This window comes from Nicotiana tabacum, chromosome 23, assembly GCF_000715075.1.
Source record: "Nicotiana tabacum cultivar K326 chromosome 23, ASM71507v2, whole genome shotgun sequence".
NCBI lineage: Eukaryota > Viridiplantae > Streptophyta > Magnoliopsida > Solanales > Solanaceae > Nicotiana > Nicotiana tabacum.
The window spans coordinates 83,532,497-83,553,461 of NC_134102.1; positions in this window are offsets into that span (position 1 = coordinate 83,532,497).

Consider the following 20,965-nt stretch of genomic DNA (forward strand, 5'->3'; position numbering starts at 1 on the left):
TTTTTTAAATACACATGATCTGTGAGGGTGAGTTAAAGGCTATATGCTTCTGAGTGTTAAAGCAATATAACAAATATTTCTTCCGAATATTTACTTTTCTTCTCTAACGGTATTTGTAGACATGTAATGTTTTATCCTCCCCTGTCACGATTCCAATATTCATCCATAGTATGTCGTGATGGCACCTAATCTCTATGACTAGGCAAATCTAATATTTGTTAGCAATTAAACAGATGTAAATAACAAAATACTCAAACCCAATTTGATAATCTCATATAACTGCTAAAAAGCAAAATCTCAACCGTACAATCCCCAAGAACTGTAGAACGGAGTCACAAGCACTATAGAATAACTAAAATATCTCATATATCATTGTTTGCGAGAAAATACAATAGTAACTAAGGATAATAGAAGGGGACTCTGAAGACTGTGGACACCAAGCATGCATACCTTGAAGTATCTGATGAAGGCAGCTAGCAGGTAATCTCTATCGATCGAAATGAGCAGACGTACCTGGATGTGCACAAAATGTGCAGAAACGTAGTATGAGTACATCACAATGGTACCCAGTAAGTATCAAGTTTAACCTCAGTAGAATAGTGACGAGGACGGATCAAGACGCCTACTATGATATATAAGCAATATGACAATAAAATACGGATATAAAATAAAAAGTGAAGAAACAACCGATACGATAAAAGATAATGGCGTGAACTAGTACCGAAAATCAACAATGGAAATAGTATAATAAAGAAGCAACTAAAAGCTACAACGATCATGTACGGACAACAACGGATAGTACAATAAGGAAAGAAACAACAAGTTATATATCCCTCCAAAATACTTTGCAGGATGAAATAAACAGCAAGAATCACATCGAGGTACCGCCTCGTGTATAATGAAATCAAAACTGAGGTACCGCCTCGTATTCATATTTCTCAGTTTCAATCATAGTATTTTCTTATACCGCTGCGTGAGCCTTACATTTGAAAATAGTTTTTTCGAAATAGCTACACGCACTTTAGCCCACCTTATGACGCCGCGTGGCTTCACGTAGTTCCCCTACAAGCAACAGGCACATAAATCCCACCTTATACCACCGCATCCACATCAACCCCAAGCCTTATACCGCCGCATGTGCTTCAATAACATATCACTATAACAATTCACACCACGAGTGTCCATCTATCACAACTTGCCAACAACAATATCAATATTTTCACAACAATAGCCCACGGCTCTACCACAATGTATACAAGAATATCAACAAAAACAATGAATGAAAATTGCTCGATAAGATAGAGATTTCAACAATAACTAACATCGCCTCAATGTATTAATGATTTTCACAACTTCATCACCAATAAACTCAAAAATGAGAGAAACAATATATAACCACGATATTAGATAAGCCTAAATTGCAATGAAGGAGATAATATTTAACGATGAGCCTCAATTAATGGAAATCCACAAGTAAGAAGATTACATGAACAATTACTTCAAGTAACAAAAATTAAATATGGAAAGAGATAACACGGACAATAACTTCAAATAATGATGATTATCAATGAGGAGATAGCATTTAACAATTAAAAGAGACAACAAGTTCAACTAAGCATGGGAGAAATTAAGCAAGTACGTTGTAGAACAAGTGCTAGGCAAGTCAACTAAGGCATGTACGTATAATCTAATACAATTAAGGATAAATTGACTATGAGGATTTAGAACATGATATGGCATTTCAATTAAGCATGAAAATAGTCTAAATAGCCTAAAACAATCAACTTCCACGTACCACCCGTGTACCCTCTCGTCACCTTGAGTACACAGATTTCACTTAGCACAATTGGTTAACAATACCAAACCTAAGGTTTTCCCACACAAAGTTAGGCAAGACACTTACCTCGACTAAGCCAACTCAACCCTCAGAAATTTCTTTTTCCCTAAAACTCGCCTCCACAATGCATAAATCTACCCAAACTTAACTCAATATCATCAACCAATTCAAGAGAAAACAGTTACAATAAATAAAGTTTTGATCTTTATATTTTTTTAAAAAAGTCAACAAAAGTCAACCCGGGGCTTGCCCGGTCAAAACCCGGGTCCAATGGTAGATTTCGTCTACCCATGACCCCACGAGTTCATATATGTGATTAGTTTCAAAATTCGAGTCCAAATCGACTCTCAGAACTTAATTTCTTATTTTTCAAAATTTTGGCAAAGTTTCACAAATTTTCACTTGATTCACATGGTTTTGATGTTAAAATCTAAGACATGTTGATGAAATATGATTGGAATTAGGTTAGAATTACTTAACCAAGGTTTGTAGGAGAAAATCTCCTCTCCAAGTCGTCTCCTACCGAGTCTAGGGTTCAAAAATGAGAGAATAAACTCAAAAATCCCATCCCTCAGCTATTTGTCCAGTCGAAGATGTTGCATTTGCAATCTGGAGTTCGCAATTGTGAACCCTGCAAATGCGAAGAATCCCTTGCAAATGCGAAGACCCTTCCATCTTTGCTGTCATCGCAATTGCGAACCATGGACCTCCGCAAATGCGACCCTGTTGATCAAAAATGCGAAAAAGCTCTCCCCAGGTGCACTTCGCAAATGCGAACCCAGCAGACTTGGCCTACCTTCGCAAATTCGAACCCAAACCTCACAAATGCGACACTGAGGCCTGTACAGAAAAACCAGCAACTTTGATTCCAACAACACTCCGCTAAGCGTTCGAAACTCACCCGAGCTCTCGGGGCTCCAAACCAAATATCCATACAAGTCTAAAAAATCATACGAACTCACTCACACGATCAAAACACATAAATAACATCTAAAGCTATGAATTGAGCTCTAAAACGCATGAATTTCAAAGAAATTTTCAAGAACTTCTAGAATTACGACTAAACGTCTGAATCCTACCAAATCAACTCCAAACGACACCAAATTTTGCAGACAAGTTCTAAATGCCATAAAGGACCTATTCCACGTCCCAAAATCAAATTCCGAGTTCGATAGCTAAAAGTCAACCTACGGTCAAACTTTTCAAATTTAAATTGTCCAATTTTGGCAAATCAACACAAATCAACCTACGAACTTTCAAAATTAAATCCGGACATATGCCCAAGTCCGAAATCACGATACGAAGCTATCGGAGTCATAAAAATATAGTTCCGGGGTCATTTTCACAAAATTCAAAGTTTTTGTCAATATTTTCAAATTAAAACTTCTATGTCTAGAATCAAGGATCCAAATCAACCCGAAGGCTTCCCGGAACAGAACTAATCAACCTCGCAAGTCATAAAAGTATAAACTCACATGTGTGAAGCATAAAAAGGGGAAACGGGGCGCAATTACGCAAAACGGTCGATCGGGTCGTCACATCCCTGAAATTTTACCCCTTTTAGTGTTTAGATTTCTTTTAGTTCTAATATTGTTACTTTGCTTATTTTTGACCATTCTTGCTTGATTTTCTCTTAAAATAAAAATTACAAAAATATTTTTCTTTATTTTAACTGTGAGCACCTAATGTTTTACCTTTTTTTGTGTGTGTTTAAATATTTGTTAAGTATAATCTTGATATTTTAGTTTTGTTTCACTTTTTTATAGGTTTTATTTAAGACAAATAAAAATGATAACAAGAGTCACATTTTTAATAAAAGTTTTATCTTCATTTACCAAGAAAGAAAATTTCCAAAAAATATATATTTTTATCTTGTCTATGTTTAATTTCAAGTGAGGGGCTCTATTAATTAAATATTGAGTAATTAGTGTTTTTGTCTTGCTATATTTAATTCAGAAATAGCATTTACTTTGTCTATATCCTCCTCGCAAGCCATTACACAAGTTATTTTCTACTTCCTCAACCATCCTCAGTTCCCCATATTCTCCATCTTCTCACTCAATATTTCTATCTTTAATCTTACTACCACCCCGGCCCGAGGATGCCACCCAACTCTCCGTAAAACTCAACCTCACATTCTCCATCAAGAACTCAAACAAGAAACTTATATATGACTACAATACCCTCGTCATAACTGCATCGTCAAAGGAAGTTATTCTAGCAAATGTGTCATTTTCCGGGTTCAGTTGTAGTTCGAATAACATTACCATTATACGTTCCACCCTCTTGAGGGTGTCACAAGTTCTTATTTTTTATTCAATTGCATCCTTAAAATATGATTCTTAGAGAAAGATGAACTGTCGGTGACAATCTTATCTACAGATTTACCAAGTCGGTATATTTCATTCCGGTAGTAACCACATATTCTTCAGAGATGTTAGCCCAGATTTATATTGAGGAGATTGTTCGATTGCATGGTGTACCTGTTTCCATCATATCAGATAGAGGCCCTCAGTTTACTTCGCATTTCTGGAGAGCAGTACATAGCGAGTTGGGGACCCGTATAGAGCTTAGCACAACATTTCACCCGCAAACTGACGAGCAGTCGGAGTGGATAGTTCAGATCTTAGAGGATATGCTCAGAGCAGGTGTGATTAACTTCGGAGGACAGTGGGATCGATTCTTACCTTTGACCGAGTTTGCTTACAACAACAGTTATCAGTCCAGCATCGAGATGGCTCCATTTTAGGCTTTATATGGTCGGCGATGTCGTTCTCCCATCGAATGGTTTGAGCCCGGCGAGGCTAAGTTATATGGTACTGATTTGGTGAAGGATGTCTTGAAAAAGATAAAACTGATCCAGGAGAGACTTCGCACGGCACAGTCCAGACGGAAGAGTTATGCGGATCAGAAGGCGCGTGATTTGTCATTTATGGTGGGTGAGAGGTTTCTCTTGAAGGTCTCGCTGATGAAGAGAATCATGAGGTTCGGAAAGAAGGTCAAGTTGAGCCCAAGGTTTTTAGGTCCATTTGAGGTGTTGGGGCGAGTTGGAGAAGTTTCTTATGAGCTTGCTTTGCCTCCCAGTCTATCGGGAGTTCATCCGGTTTTTCACATGTCTATGCTCTGGAGATATCATGCCGACAGTGTGTTAGACTTCGACATGGTTCAGTTATATGAGAGCCTAGGTTACGAGCAGGAGCCAGTTGCTATTGTTGGCAGGCATGTTCGCCAGTTAAGGTCCAAGAAGATTTCAATGGTAAGAGTTCAGTGGAGGGGCCAACCAGTCGACGAGGCGACCTGGGAGGTCGGGGAGGACATGTGGAGCAGATATCCCCACTTATTCAGCACTCCAGGTATGATTCTAGACCCGTTCGAGGACAAACGTTTGTTTAAGAGTGTCATGACTCAATTCTCCCTCCGTAAGACGTCATGACGACACCTAGTCTCTACGACTAGGTAAGCCTAACAAATTGCGGAAATAACAAAAATGGAAGTAAAATTTAACAACTAACTGCAACAGATAACAAAAATAACTGGTAACAATGTCGTCCGGCATGTAAAATAACCAACACTCTAGTAATACACAGTATTCCCAAAACCCGAAACATCATAAGTCACAAGCTACAGAAGGAAAAGTAGTATCTCTATACACCAGAGTCTAATAAAAGAAGTACAAAAGGTAATTGACATAGGGGAGAATAGAAGGGGACTCCGAGGTATTCGAACGCGGAAGATATACCTTGAAGTCTCTATATAACAGCAAACACTCTTAGCTAATAGCGGGGCTGATAAGAAGTGCCTGGATCTGCACACAAAACATATGCAGAATAGTAGCATGAGTACACCATAACGGTACCTAGTAAGTGCCAGGCCTAACCTCGATTGAGTAGTGATGAGGTCAGGTCGGGACCACTGGTAAATAATAAATAAGACAGGAGCATATACAATATAATAAGAGACTAGAATTTAATAAAAGGAAACACAGCAAGGCAACAGTACAACACACATGGGTATACAACAAGGGATCGCCCGAGATACCGTCTCGTAGTCCCAAAATAAATGTGCAGGGAGAATTCTCGAGGTACCGTCTCGTAGTCTCAAAAGTAAATATACAGGGAGAACTCCCGAGGTACTGCCTCGTAGTCTCAAAAGTAAATGTGCAGGGAAAACTCCCGAGGAACCGCCTCGTAGTCTCAAAAGTAAATGTGTAGGGAGAACTCCCGAGGAACCGCCTCGTAGTCTCAAAAGTAAATGTATAGGGAGAACTCCTGAGGAACCGCGTCGTAGTCTCAAAAAGTAAACACACAACTTAACCAATAAATGCAACAGTTAACAACAAGATTTCTACAGTTATACTGATAAAGAACAAGGAAAAATAGGAATCAACTAGGCATGCTTCACAGAGTTCAAATAAGCAGTTAAAGCACGTAGACATGAGATATTAGTCAAAACATGATAACTACACATATTGGAATAACTCAATTAAGAATGAAAAACAGACTAATACTCATTTAAACGGTATAACTCAAATTATAGGAAAAAAAACAGGTTACTACTCAGTAAAATAAATCGGGTTTTATAACAAATAGCCCGTGTACGTACTCGTCACCTCACGTACACGACACTCACATATCACAGCAGTCCCAAATCCTAAGGGGATTTCCCCCACACAAGGTTAGGCAAGCCACTTACCTTGAACAAAGCTCAATCAATCGGTAACAATGCCTTTTTCACGCATATCCAACTCTGAATGGCCAAAATCTAGCAAAAATCAATTATATACCATAAATACAACTATAAGAAATTGATCTAATTAATGAAATCAAAGCTAAAGCAAGAATTTAGAAAAATCTTCCCAAAATGTCGACCTGGGCTCACGTCTCGGAATCGGGTAAAAGTCACAAAATATGAACACTCATTCACTCACGAGCTTATTCATACCAAAATTATCCAAATCCGATATCAAAATCCCAATAAAAACTCAAGAAAACTTATTTGAAGAACCTTCCAACTTTTTCACAATTTTTCAACCAAATTCCTTCATTAAATGATGAATTCAACTATAGATTAGTGGAATATAACCATAAACGAGTTAAGAATCATTACCCCAAAGTTCTCTCTGAAAATCCTTGAATTATTGCCTCAATCCGAGCTCTCAAAGACCCAAAATGAAAATGAGATCAAACCCTCGAAATTTCCCCTTTTTTGCCCAGCGATCTCGCACCTGCGGGCATCCAGCAGCACCTGCGAAAATTCCCTCACAGGTGCAGAAATGACTTAAGGGGGGCTGGGTCCACATATGCGAGCAAGGGGCCGCACCTGCGCGCCTGCTTCTGCGTATATCTTCCGCTTCTGTGATCCACACGCTCCAGGCCCCGTCCGCTTCTGCGCTTTATCTACCATAGATGCGGCTTCGCTTCTGCGGGCCAATCTCGCACCTATTCCCATAGACCAAGCTTGACTAAACTGCACTTGCGCTCCTCCTTCCGCACGTGCGAGTCCTCACCTGCGGTCTCCCAACCGCAGGTGCGAAAACACCAGAAACCAAAAAACTTCAGCAATTTGCATAAGTCCAAATTCAATCCGTAAAGTATCTGAAACACACCCGAGGCCCTCGGGACCTCAACCAAATATACCAACAAGTCCTAAAACACCATACAAACTTAGTTGAGCCCTCAAATCACATCAAACAATGCTAAAATATGAATCACCCTCCGATTCAAACTTAATGAACTTGAAACTTTAAATTTCTACAACCGATGCCGAAACCTATCAAATCACGTCTGATTGACCTAACATTTTGCACAAAAGTCATAATTGACATTATGGACCTACTCCAACTTTCGGAATCGGAATCCGACCCCGATATCAAAAGTTCACTACCGGTCAAAATCTCCAAAAAAATTGATTTTCGCCAATTCAAGCCTAAATCAGCTATAGACCTCCAAAACACAATCCGGACACGTCCTTAAGCCCAAAATCACCCAACGGAGCTAACGGAATCGACAAAACTCTATTCCGGAGTCATCTTCACATAGTTCTGACTACGATAACAAATCTCAAGACTTAAGCTTCCGTTTAGGGACTAAGTATCCCAATTCACTCGGAAACCCCAACAACAACCTCCCGGTAAGTCACATAAGCAGAAAAAGATATGGGAAAATAGTAAACAGGGGATCGGGGCTATAACTCTCAAAATGACCGGCTGGGTCGCTACAAAGAGGTGAAGAATGTAACGACCCGATCAGTTGTTTTGCTTTATAGATCCCCCGTTCCCCTAAATAAGATTCTCCGTAGGTGATTTTATCGTTTTATGACTTGTAGGGGTGGTTAGTTTGGGATTTGGAAGGTTTCGGGTTGAAATCGGAACACTTGATTTCTTAGTTTAGCTTTAAAAAGGCTAAGTTTGACTTTGGTCAACATTTTGGGTAAACAATTTCGGAACCGAGATTTGACGGTTCAAATAAGTTCCTATGTTAATTTTGGATTTAGGTGTACATTCAGATCGAGTTTTGGATGATCCGGGAGCATTTCGGTGCTTAATATTGGAAGTTGGTGCATTGAAGGTTTTAAAGTTCCTTAAATTTGGTTTGAGGTAGGATTTGGTGTTATCGAGGTCTAATTGGTATTCTGAGCCTGGGAATAGTTTCGTACGGTGATTTAAGACTTGCACGCAAAATTTGGAGTCATTCCGAATAGTTTAAGTATGATTCGGCGCGTTTGGAGTAAGCTGGAAGAACTTGAAGTTCATAAGTTTATTCTATTGGTTTTGGCGTATGATTATTAGTTTTAGTGTTGTTATCTGTGTTCCGAGGGTGCGAGCGAGTCCTTTTTATGTTTACAAACTTGTTCGTATGTTTGGATGAGGCCTCGGGGCCTGGGGTGCAATCCGGACGCTGCACAGATCGATTTAGGACTCAAAAGGGTTGTTGGTGCACCAGATCTAGTGTGCCCGCACCTACGAGCTTATGGCCGCAGATGCAGATGCGAGCTTATGGCCGCAGAAGCAGCTTTGTGGCACTTGGCCAGTGGCCGAAGAGGCGGCCTTGCTTCTGCGAGGAATAACCTGTAGGTGCAATGAGGTCGCAGGTGCGTTTGACCATCCGCAGAAGCGGCCAGTGCTGGGCCTGGGGAATTCCACAGAAACGGACCTTTCTCCGCAGAAGCGGTACCATAGATGCGGCCCAGTGACCGCAAGTGCGAAAGTCCTGTTAGCAGTGAGGTTCATTAAAGTCGGGAGTTAAACCATTTTTGACTCATTCTCTTTCATTTATTGGGTGATTTTGGAGCTTTTGGTGAGGGGTTTTCACCTAGCACTTTGAGGTAAGTGATTTTCTATCCAATGTGAGTTAAATACATAGATTATGGGTAAATTTTAACATGTAAAATAATGAAAATCATGGGTTTAGATGAAAAACCTAGGTTTTGATAAAAATGAGATTTAACCACAAAAATTGTTATGGGATTGAGTAAAAATTATATATTTGACTTTGTGAGGTTATGGGTAACAACTTTCTTCGAAAATATTCGAAATCCGGGCACGTGGGCCTGGGGGTAAATTTTAAGAATCTTCCAATTTGGGTTGGGTAATTACTCTAATAATTAAATTATGAACTTTAGAACATATATTGATTAATTTATATAATATTTGACTAGTTTTGGATTTTTCGGCACCGAGTTGAGGTTTTAGAGCGAATTTGAGACCATAAAGCGAACCTTGAGATGAGGTAAGTCTCCTAACCTTGTAAGAGGGAATTTATCCCATAGGTGCTTTAAATTGCTATTTGTTTATAATTGTGGGGGGCTACATACATACGAGGTGATGAGAATCTGTGCGTAGCTACTAATTATGCTTATATCCGGGTAGTTTAGGACCCGAATCATGAAATATTTGTAATGTTTACACCCTTCTTGTTAATTAAAGTGCCTAAATTATATTGGAACTTGTTAGAGGAATTGTAAATGACCTAATTTCACTCACTTGAGTTTTGGCGGGTTACTTGACCGTTAACGAAAATCGTGTTTCGTTGTACATTAGCCTTGTATTTTCTCTTAAACCGATTGTTTATAAAGTATCCTTTCTTCTTGTGGAGTGGGCCGAACACCTCGGCAGTAGATAGATGCATCTGTGGATCATGCCACACATCCCTCGGCAGTGTACACGTTATTCTGGATCGGGTCGTATGACCTCGGCATAATCGTGCGTGATAATACTTGGATTTATTTTTTTATATATTTGATATTATTTCATGGTCTGAGAGGTTGAAATAATATAAGATAGAAAGTTATTTGGGATTTATCATGTGTAAAGGAATTTTTTATTTCCTGGTTGTTATTGAATTACTGTAATTGTATGCATAACTCATGCTTATTTAGAACTTCTTAATTTATTATTCTTGGGCCATAGTAAGTGTCGATGTCGACCCCTTGTCACTACTTCTTCGAAGTTAGACTTGATACTTACTGGGTACATGTTGTTTATGTACTCACACTACACTTTTACACTAACCGTGCAGGGGCTGAGGCAGGTGCATTTGGCGGTCCTACCAGCGCGCATATCGGATATCCCGAGGCCTAGTGGTGAGCTGCATCCTGAGCCATTCTGCAGCCCCTAGAGTCTCTCTTTCGTATTTATATTCTGTCTACTTTATTTCGGACAGTAGTTAGAGTTTTGTATATTCTTCTAATTGCTCATACACTTGTGACACCAGGTCATGGCACACACAGTAGTAGACTTTATGGTTTTGGAGCACTTACTATGATTGTCACTCAGTTATTTTCGTTTAATTTATTGAATTTTCCACTCTTTAATTCCTTATTAAATAGAATTTAATTACTTCAAAACTTATTAAAAGAGTAATAACGTGGTTTAATTCACCGTTGGCTTGCCTAGCGATAACGTTGGGTACCATCACGGCCCACGGTAGAAATTGGGTCATGACATGACATGTCATACATGGATAGTAAGGAAAAGGCTACTATTTAAAGGATATATTATACAGAAATATCACGACCCAAATAACCCGTCGTGATGGCGCCTATTGCGATACTAGGCAAGCCGGCATTTTTAAAACACTTTCAACATTTAACAGAAATGAATTAAGATATTTAAAATACCTAGAGTTTATCATAAAAATGGGATAAAATCCAATAGCATAAGTGCGAAAACATTAGCCCGACATCTAGGTGCCACTGAGTACATGAGCATCTATACTAGGAGCAGTCTAATACAATATCTAAGGAATAAGAACTTAAATACGATAAAGATAATGAAGGAGAACCAAGGCCTGCGAACGCCATGCAGCTACCTCGATAGTCTCCGGAATCAGCTGCTCAACTATCAACACCCGCTATGACCGGGAACACCTGGATATGCACACGAAGTGCAGGGTATAGTGGGAGTACAACCAACACAGTAAGTAACAAAAATAAATAAGAAACTGAGAAGGTAGTGATGAGCTATACAATACAGTTCATTTTCCATAATTACAGCAAAGAATAGACATGCTTTCAAAACCGGCAGTTTAAGTCAAATTAGTTTTATACAGTCTAAGTTCAGGTAATCCGGATATAGAATCTTTCGGAAATTTCACAACAATGACAAATAGCAACTAAGTGCATCAACAAATGAAAAGCAAATACAGCCTCTCAGGGCAACAGTCACTCAACTCATCACAACAACTCAATCACTCGGCTCTCAGCCCTTAGTACTCACACTCAATAGGTACCTGCGCTCATTGGGGGTGTGCAAACTCTGGAGGGGATCCTTTCAGCCCAAGCGCTATATCGATGTGGCGTGCAGCCCGACCCAATTATATAAGTAGTCATAAGGCTCGTTGCAGCGTGTAACCCGTTCCACAGTCCATAAATATCCATAAGGCTCATTGCGGTGTGCAACCCGATCCATATACCCTCATATAGCTCATAGCTCGGCACTCAGGACCTATTTTAGTCACTAACCTCTCCAGCCCTCTCGCACTTTCAGAAATCATACAAATCAGTCAAAAGAGTTAATAACAAGTGTCAACAAGAAAACAAAAGGAAACGGAGATATGACTCGCAAGTAGCACTGTGAATGAGTTCAAGATAGCAAATAGCAGTTAATTAACAAGTACTCGACCGATGCGGGTCCCAACAGCGATAACATATGGCCTAAGCATGGTTTCTGACATGAATGATAGTCAAATTTCTAGAAGATAGAGGGAACATGTAATTAACAATAAGCTATTCGACTTTACAGTCTCACAGGACGGACCAAGTCCCAATCCCCGACGGTGCATGCCCACACGCCCGTCACCTAGCATGTGCGTCACCTCCAACATAATCACATCATACCAAAAATCCTAAGTTTCATACCCTTAGGACCAGATTTAAAACTGTTACTTACCTCAAGCCAAAGCCGTGCAAAAATCCTACTCCGAAATGCCTTTGCCCCTCGAATCAGTCCCCAAACGCCCCGAATCTAGCCACAATAGTACGATACAATTAATATAGGCTAAAAGAATCAATTCCACAAGAAAAACACAAAATTGTAAGCCAAAATCCAAAATAGGCTCAACCCGGCTCCCGTGCCCATGCCTCGAAATCTGACAAAAGTCACAAAACCCGAAAGTCCATTCACTCACGAGTCTAACCATACCAAATTTATCAAAATCCGAAACCATTTGGTCATCCAAATCCCCAAAATCTACTTTCCAATTCCCAAACCCTAAATCCCCAAATTTCACTTCACAATCTCACTAATTAGGCGGGGAAATTAGTGAGGAAACAAGTTTTATGATCCAAAACGAGTACAAGAAGTGTACCTCAATAATCACCTCTAAAATATTCTCCAAAATCGCCTAAGCCCGAGTCTAAAATGTTGAAATAATACTAAAATCGTGAACCCTTGCTTTTAAACCTTCTGCCCAGACTTTTCGCACCTACGGCCATTTATCCGAGCCTGTGGGGTCGCTTCTACGGAAATATTCCCGCTACTGCGGAAGTCACTTATCTACTGCCTCCGCTTCTGCGATCAAAGGACCACATCTACGCCTATCGAAGGTGCGGGAAACCCATCACACCTGCGGCTCGATCTCGCTCCTGCGCCCACCTGCCCGCTTCTGCGGCCATCGCATGTGCGGGAAAATCTTCGCACCTGCAACCTTTACTCAACTCATTTATGGCCGCTTCTGCGGGCTCGCACCTGCGGTGCCCACTCCGCAGGTGCGGTTACACTAGTAGCAACAACACTTCAGCTGCTTCATCAACTCTATATCAAGACCGTTAACCATTCGAAATCAACCCGAGGCCCCTGGGGCCTCAACCAAACATACCAACTAGTCTTATAACCCAATGCGAACTTAGTCGAACCTTCAAATCACCCAAACCAACATCAAAACACAGATTACACCCGGATTCAAGCCTAAAGAACTTCTAAACTTCCAAATTCCACAAACGACGCTGAAACCTATCAAACCACATCCGATTGACCTCAAATTTTGCACACAAGTCCTAAATGACAACACAAACCTACTCCAATTCCCGGAAAACAAATCCAACCCCGATATCAAAATTTCCACTGCCGGCCAAATTCGCCAAAATTTCAGCTTTTGCCAATTCAAACCTAATTCTACTACGGACCTCCAAATCACATTCCGAATACGCTTCTAAGTCTAAAATACCCAATGGAGCAAACAGAACCGATATAACTCCATTTCGGAGTTGTCTTCATACGGTTCCGACTATGGTCAAAATCCTAAGACTTAAGCTTCCGATTTAGAGACTACATATGCCAAAATACTCTGAAACCAAAAACAAGACCTCCCAGCAAGTCATATAAGCAGAAACAGACACGGGGAAGTCAAAAATTAAGGGGTCGGGGTTATTACTCTCAAAATGACCGACCGGGTATTTAGATCATCCCCCTCTTAAAACAAATATCCATCCTCGAATGAGCATAGAGACATACCTGAAGTGGTGAAAAGATGAGGATAATGGTTGCGCATATCATGCTCGGTCTCCCAGGTCACCTCCTCGACCGACTGGCCCCTCCACTAAACCTTTACAGAACAAATATTCTTTGACCTCAGCTTTCGAACCTGACTATCCAAGATCTCCATCGACTCCTCAACATAAGATAAATCTTGGTCCAATTGAACTGAGCTGAAATCCAACACGTGAGAGGGATCACCGTGATACTTTCGGAGCATAGAAACATAGAATACTGGGTGAACTCCCGCTAGACTGGGAGGTAAAGCAAGCTCATAAGCAATCTCCCCAACTCGCCGCAATACCTCAAAGTGACCAATGAACCTTGGGCTCATCTTGCACCTCTTTCTGAACCTCATAACACCCTTCATAGCTGAAACCCGGAGCAAGACCCGCTCCCCAACCATGAATGCAACATCGCGAACCTTCCAATCCGCATAACTCTTTTGTCTGTACTGGGTTGTGCGTAGTCTATCCTGAATTACCTTAACCTTCTCCAGAGCATCCTGAACCAAGTTTGTACCCAATAATCTAGCCTCGTCCGGCTCGAACCAACCCACCGAAGACCTACACCACCTACCATACAGAGCCTCATATGGTGCCATCTGGATGCTCGACTGGTAACTGTTGTTGTAAGCAAACTTCACTAGAGGCAAGAACTGATCCCACGAACCCCCAAACTCCATCACACACGCACGAAGCATATCCTCTATTATCTGAATAGTGCGCTCGGACTGTCCGTCCGTCTGAGGGTCAAATATTGTGCTCAACTCCACTCGAGTCCCCAACTCATGCTGCACGGCCCTCCAGAACCGTGATGTAAACTGCGTACCCCGGTCAGAGATGATAGATACCGGTACGCCATGAAACCTGATGATCTCACGGATATACACTCGAGCCAGCTGCTTGGAATAATATGTAGTCATCATAGGAATGAAATGAGCTGACTTGGTCAACCTATCCATAATCACCCAAACTGCATTAAACTTCCGCTGAGTCCGTGAAAGCCCAACAATGAAATCCATAGTGATCCGCTCCCATTTCCACTCCGGAATCTCTAACTTCTGAAACAATCCACCTGGTCACTAATGCTCATACTTCACCTGCTGGCAATTTAGGCACAGAGCTACATACTCCACTATTCCCTTCTTCATTCTCCTCCACTAGTAATGTTGCCTCAAGTCCTAATACATCTTCGCGGCACTTGCGTGAATAGAATACCGCAAACTGTGAGCCTCCTAGAGAATCAACTCACACAAACCATCTACATTTGGCACACATAGCCTGCCCTGCATCCTCAATGCACCATCAACCCCAATAGTGACCTCCTTAGCATCACCGTGCTGGACCGTGTCCTTAAGGACAAGAAGATGGAGGTCATCATATTGACGCTCCCTGATACGATCATAAAGAGAAGACCGAGAGACCACACAAGCCAATACTCGACTCGGCTAAAAAACATTCAATCTAACAAACTGGCTAGCTAAGGCCTGAACATCCAATGCCAACGGCCTCTCTGCTGCTGGAAGATATGCTAAGCTCCCCAAACTCTCCGCCCGATGACTCAAGGCATCGGCCACCATATTGGCCTTTCCGGGATGGTACAAAATGGTGATATCATAGTCCTTAAGAAGCTACAACCACCTCCTTTGACGCAAGTTGAGCTCCTTCTGTTTGAACAGATGCTGCAAACTCCGATGATCAGTATAAATCTCACAATGGACCCCATACAAAGAGTGTCGCCAAATCTTCAAGGCGTGAACAATAGTAGCTAACTCAAGGTCATGGACAGGATAGTTATTCTCATGAGGCTTCAACTGGAGCGAAGCATAAGCAATCACTATACCCTCCTGCATCAGAACACACCCAATACCGATCCATGAGGCATCACAATACACTGTGTAAGAACCAAAAGCTGATGGTAGAACTAGAACTGGAGTCGTGGTGAAAGCACTCTTGAGCTTCTGAAAGCTCTCCTCGCACTCCTTTGGCCACCTGAAAGGAGCACCCTTTTGGGTCAATTTAGTCAAGGGCGATGCAATAGATGAGAAGCCCTCCACAAAACAACGGTAATAACCAGCCAAACCGAGAAAACTCTAAATCTCTGTGGCTGAGGACGGTCTGGGCCAACTCTGAACTGCCTCTACCTTCTTCGGGTCTACCTGAATACCCTCACTGGACACCACGTATCCCAAGAATGCCACTGAGCTGAGACAAAACTCACACTTGGAGAACTATGCATAAAGCTTCTCATCCCTCAACCGCTGTAACACAATCCTCAGATGTTGGGCATGCTCCTCCTGGCTACGAGAGTACACCGAGATATCATCAATGAATACAATAATGAATGAGTCAAGATAAGGCTGAAATACACTATTCATCAGATGCATGAATGTTGTTGGGGCGTTGGTCAGCCTAAAAGACATCACAAAGAACTCATAATGGCCATATCGGGTTCTGAAAGTTGTCTTAAGAATATCTGAGTCCCGAATCTTCAGCTGGTGATACCCAGACCTCAAATCAATCTTGGAGAACACCCTCGCTCACCGAAGTTGGTCAAACAAATCATCAATACGCGGTAATGGATACTTGTTCTTGATTGTGACCTTGTTCAACTGCCTGCAATCAATGAACATTCTCATAGTACCACCATTCTTCTTTATAAATAGAACTAGTGCACCCTAAGGTGACACACTAGGCCGAATAAACCCCTTATCAAGGAGTTTCTGAAGCTGGTCCTTCAATTCCTTCAACTCCGCCGGTGCCATACGATACGGTGGAATAGAAATAGGCTGAGTGACCGGCACCAAATCAATACCGAAATCAATATCCCTGTTGGGCAGCATGCCTAGCAGGTCTGCTGGAAACACATCCAAAAAATCTCGCACCACTAGAACAGAATCAATAGCAGGGGTCTCTACACCAACATCCCTCATAAAGGCCAGATAAGATAAACAACCCTTCTCAACCATCTGCTGAGCCTTCAAGTATGAAGTCACTCTATTGGGAACATAGTCTATAGAGCCGCTCCACTTAACCCTCGGCAACCCCGGCATCGCCAACGTCATGGTCTTAGCGTGACAATCTAGAACAGCATGACATGGAGACAACCAATCCATATCCAAAATCACGTCAAGATCGACCATACTAAGCAACAAGAGATCCACTCTAGTCTCCAGACTCCCAATAGTCACCACACGTGACCGATTTACATGGTTCACAATGACAGTATCGCCCACCAACGTAGACACATGAACAGGTGAAACTAGAGACTCATGGGGCATATCCAGAAAATGAGCAAAATACGAGGACACATATGAATAAGTGGAACCAGGGTCAAATAATACAGAGGCATCTCTATAGAAAACTGAGACAATACCTATAATCACAGCATCCGAAGCAATGGCATCTGTTCTGGCAAGAAGAGTATAGAAACGGGCCTGGACACCCCCTGATCGGCCTCCCCTAGCTGACTGGGCTCCACCCCGAGCTGGCTGAGCGGGTGGTGAAGAAACTGGTGCTGATGTCATAAATTGGCTCCTCTACTGAGCTGGACCTCCCACTAGGCAGGGACACTACCTCCTCATGTGACCAAACTCTCCATACTCATAGCAACTCCCCGGTGCTAGTGCTGGGGACTGAAGAGAGCCCCTGGCATCGGGATAACTGGTAGAAGGACCTGGCATAGACGAGCCCTGACCCAATAGAGCGCGGGATGAACTCCGAGCTGGAAGAGCACTGAGAGATGAATGGCCTTGCTGATAACTGTGTGAACCATGGCCAAATGATGCACCACGGTGAACTGGGCGAGCGTCTGAGTATGTTTGAAAGGACGACCTCTACTAGAACTGACCCCCAGAAGGAACATCGCTAAATCCACCCTGACCACGAGGCGGGAGTCTGAGCACCTCCTCTGGCCTGAGAAGTGGCTGCGGTGGTCGGAACAGAGACCGCATGAGTAATACTGGTACACACTGTCAGGATCTGAGCTAAGGCCTCCTGAAGTCCTGGAATCACAATAGGCACAGGTGGTGCCTGAGCTGGTCCCACAGGCTCGTCCACATCTGGAGCCTGCTCCTGAACTAGGGCAACTGGTGGATCTGCAGGTGCTACCCTAGCTGCGGTGCGAGCTGCAACTCTGCACCTACCACGGCCTCTACCGTGACCTCGGCCTCTTGCGACCATGACTGGTGGTACTAGTGGCTGTCCATCCTGTACCGTAGTACGTGTCCTCACCATCTGTAAGAGAATTAGAACAATAAAAATTTAATTACCAGAATCAAAAGATTCGCACGACAAGAATTCAAGAATGTGAAGTTTCAACCTCTCGAAGATAAGTACAGACGTCTCTGTACCGATCCGCAAGACTATACAAAACCTGCTCATGACACGTGAGACCTATGTAATCTAGGCTCTGATACTAACTTTGTGAGCACCTAATTTTTTACTATATTTGAGTTTTTTATCACTTTTTAGTATGTATATATATTTTAAGTTTAATCTACATATTTTAGTTTTTATTTCTCCTTTTATATATTTTACTTAAGAAAATTGAAAAACAATAAAAAAAAAAGAGTCACATTTTTAATATAAGCTTTATTTTCATTTACAAAGAAAGAAAATATTTTCCAAAAAATATATTAGTTTGATAAATAAACTTTGAGTGATTAGTATTTTACCTTGCTATTTCAAGTTTAGGAGTAGTATTTTTATTTTTTCATCTATTAATTAATAAAAGAAAATCAAAATCAAAGAAAGAAAGAAGATTTAATTTGGACTAGTTCTCCTAAAGTCTTGCTTTGTTCAAATGTCAAGCCATGACCCAAATTGGACCAAACCTGAGCCCAATAGCCAATAGCCCATCAGATTTCCTCCTCCCCAAAACCCTACATCTTTTTATCTCTCATTCTGGAGATAGGGGCCGCACCCCCAAAGAAAAACTCTTTCTTCTTCCTCAAAACAAAAAATCACAGCCACCATAGATAAAAACTCCTCCTCCTTAAAAAATGACACGATAAAAACACAATACACAACTGCCGAACCCTAGGAGAAAGACTGATTCCAGTCGAACCCATTTCTCCCTCTCACGTTCCTTTCTCTCTTCTCTTAGGACTGCTGATGCGTTGCCGCCACCGTCTATGGAGAAGTGACCGGAGAAATTTCCTTTTCCCCCTCGCCAAAACAGCCGCGACACTAGCCTCAAATCGCAGCAAATCAAGCTGCGAAACAGACCCATAAGCGGCTCCGTCTCTAGTCACTGCTAGCTTTCTCTCGGGTCGAGTTTCAGTGAGTATCGTTGGAGGTTGTAAGCACATGAGCTAGCCAACCTTTTCTATAATTAATTTACTTATTCATATCTCACGACCTTGCAATAATCTAAAAGTTTAGGAAGAATAATGAATACCGTTAGAGTGCTTTAGACGCGTTTTAAACAAATCATCGTGACTATGGGTATGATTCTCGTGGCATAGTCACGATATATAATCACCAATTCGGGTGTGCATTTCATGTGACTCGACCATAACTTCGAATAATAATAAAATAAATATGTTGTAAATCGAGGGTGCATTTCATGTGATGTGATTCGCAATGTGTTAAAAACGAGTGTGCGAGATCGCAACTTGTTCAAACAGATTCCATAAATAATTAAAAGCGGTTTAAAAGGTTAAAAATGCACAATAGGTTTTAAACATGTAATGAATCAGATAATTAGGCCAATTATTAATAGTTGAGCGACCGTGCTAAAACTACGGAACTCGGGAGTGCCTCGCACCTTCTCTCGGGTTAACAAAATTCCTTACCCGGTCTTCTGGTTTCGCAGACTTTAAAACAGAGTCAAGTTTCCTCGATTTGAGATTTAAAATAAATCGGTGACTTGGGACACCCTAAATTATTTCAAGTGGCGACTTTGAATAAATAAATAATCCCATTTCGATTAATGTCACTTTAATTGAAAAAACTCCATTATCCCCCCACCCCCCGGGAAAAAGGAGGTGTGACAAACTTGCCACGACCCAAAACCTAACCCGTCATGATGGCGCCTATCGCGATACTAGGCAAGCCGACGTTTCCAAAATACTTTCAACATTTAACAGAAATGAATTAAGACATTTAAAATAACCGGAGTTTTTCATAAAAACGGGGTAAAAACCAATAGCATAAGTGCAAAAAAATTAGCCCGACATCGGGGTGTCACTAAGTACATGAGCATCTATACCAGGAGTAGTATAATACAACATCTAAGGAATAAGAACTGAAATGCGATAAAGAAAATGAAAGAGAGCGAAGGCCTGCTAATGCCATGCAGCTACCTCGATTGTCTCCGGAATCAGCTGCTCAACTATCAACACCCGTTATGACTGAGAACACCTGGATCTGCGTACGAAGTGCAGGGTGTAGCGTGAGATAACCAACTTAGTAAGTAACAAAAATAAATAAGGAACTGAGAAGGTAGTGATGAGCTATACAAATACAGTTTATTTTCAACAGTTCCAGCAAAGAATAGACATGCTTTCAAATCCGGTAGTTTAAGTCAACTCAGTTTTATACAGTTCAAATTCAGGTGATCTAGATATAACATCTTTCAGAAATTTCACAACAATGACAAATAGCAACTAAGTGCATCAACAAATAAAAAGCAAGTACAACCGCTCTGGGCAACACTCACTCAACTCGTCACAACAGCTCAATCACTCGGCTCTCAGCCCTCAGTACTCACACTCAATAGGTACCTGCGCTCACTGGGGGTGTGCAGACTCTGGAGGGGATCCTTTCATCCCAAGCACTTTATCGTTGCGGCGTGAAGCCCGGTCAAATCATATAAATAGCCATAAGGCTCGTTGCGGTGTGCAACCCGATCCACAGTCCATAAATAGCCATAAGGCTCGTTGCGGCGTGCAACCCTATCCATATACCCTCACATAGCTCACAGCTCGGCACTCATGCCCTATCTCAGTCACTAACCTCTCCATCCCTCTCGGGCTTTCAGAAATCATACAAATCAGCCAAAAGAGTTAATAACAAGTCTCAACAAGAAAACAAAGGAAACAGAGATATAACTCGCAAGTAGCACTATGACTGAGTTCAAGACAGCAAATAACAGTTAATCAACAAGTACTTGACCGCTGCGGGTCCCAACAGTGATAACATATGGCCTAA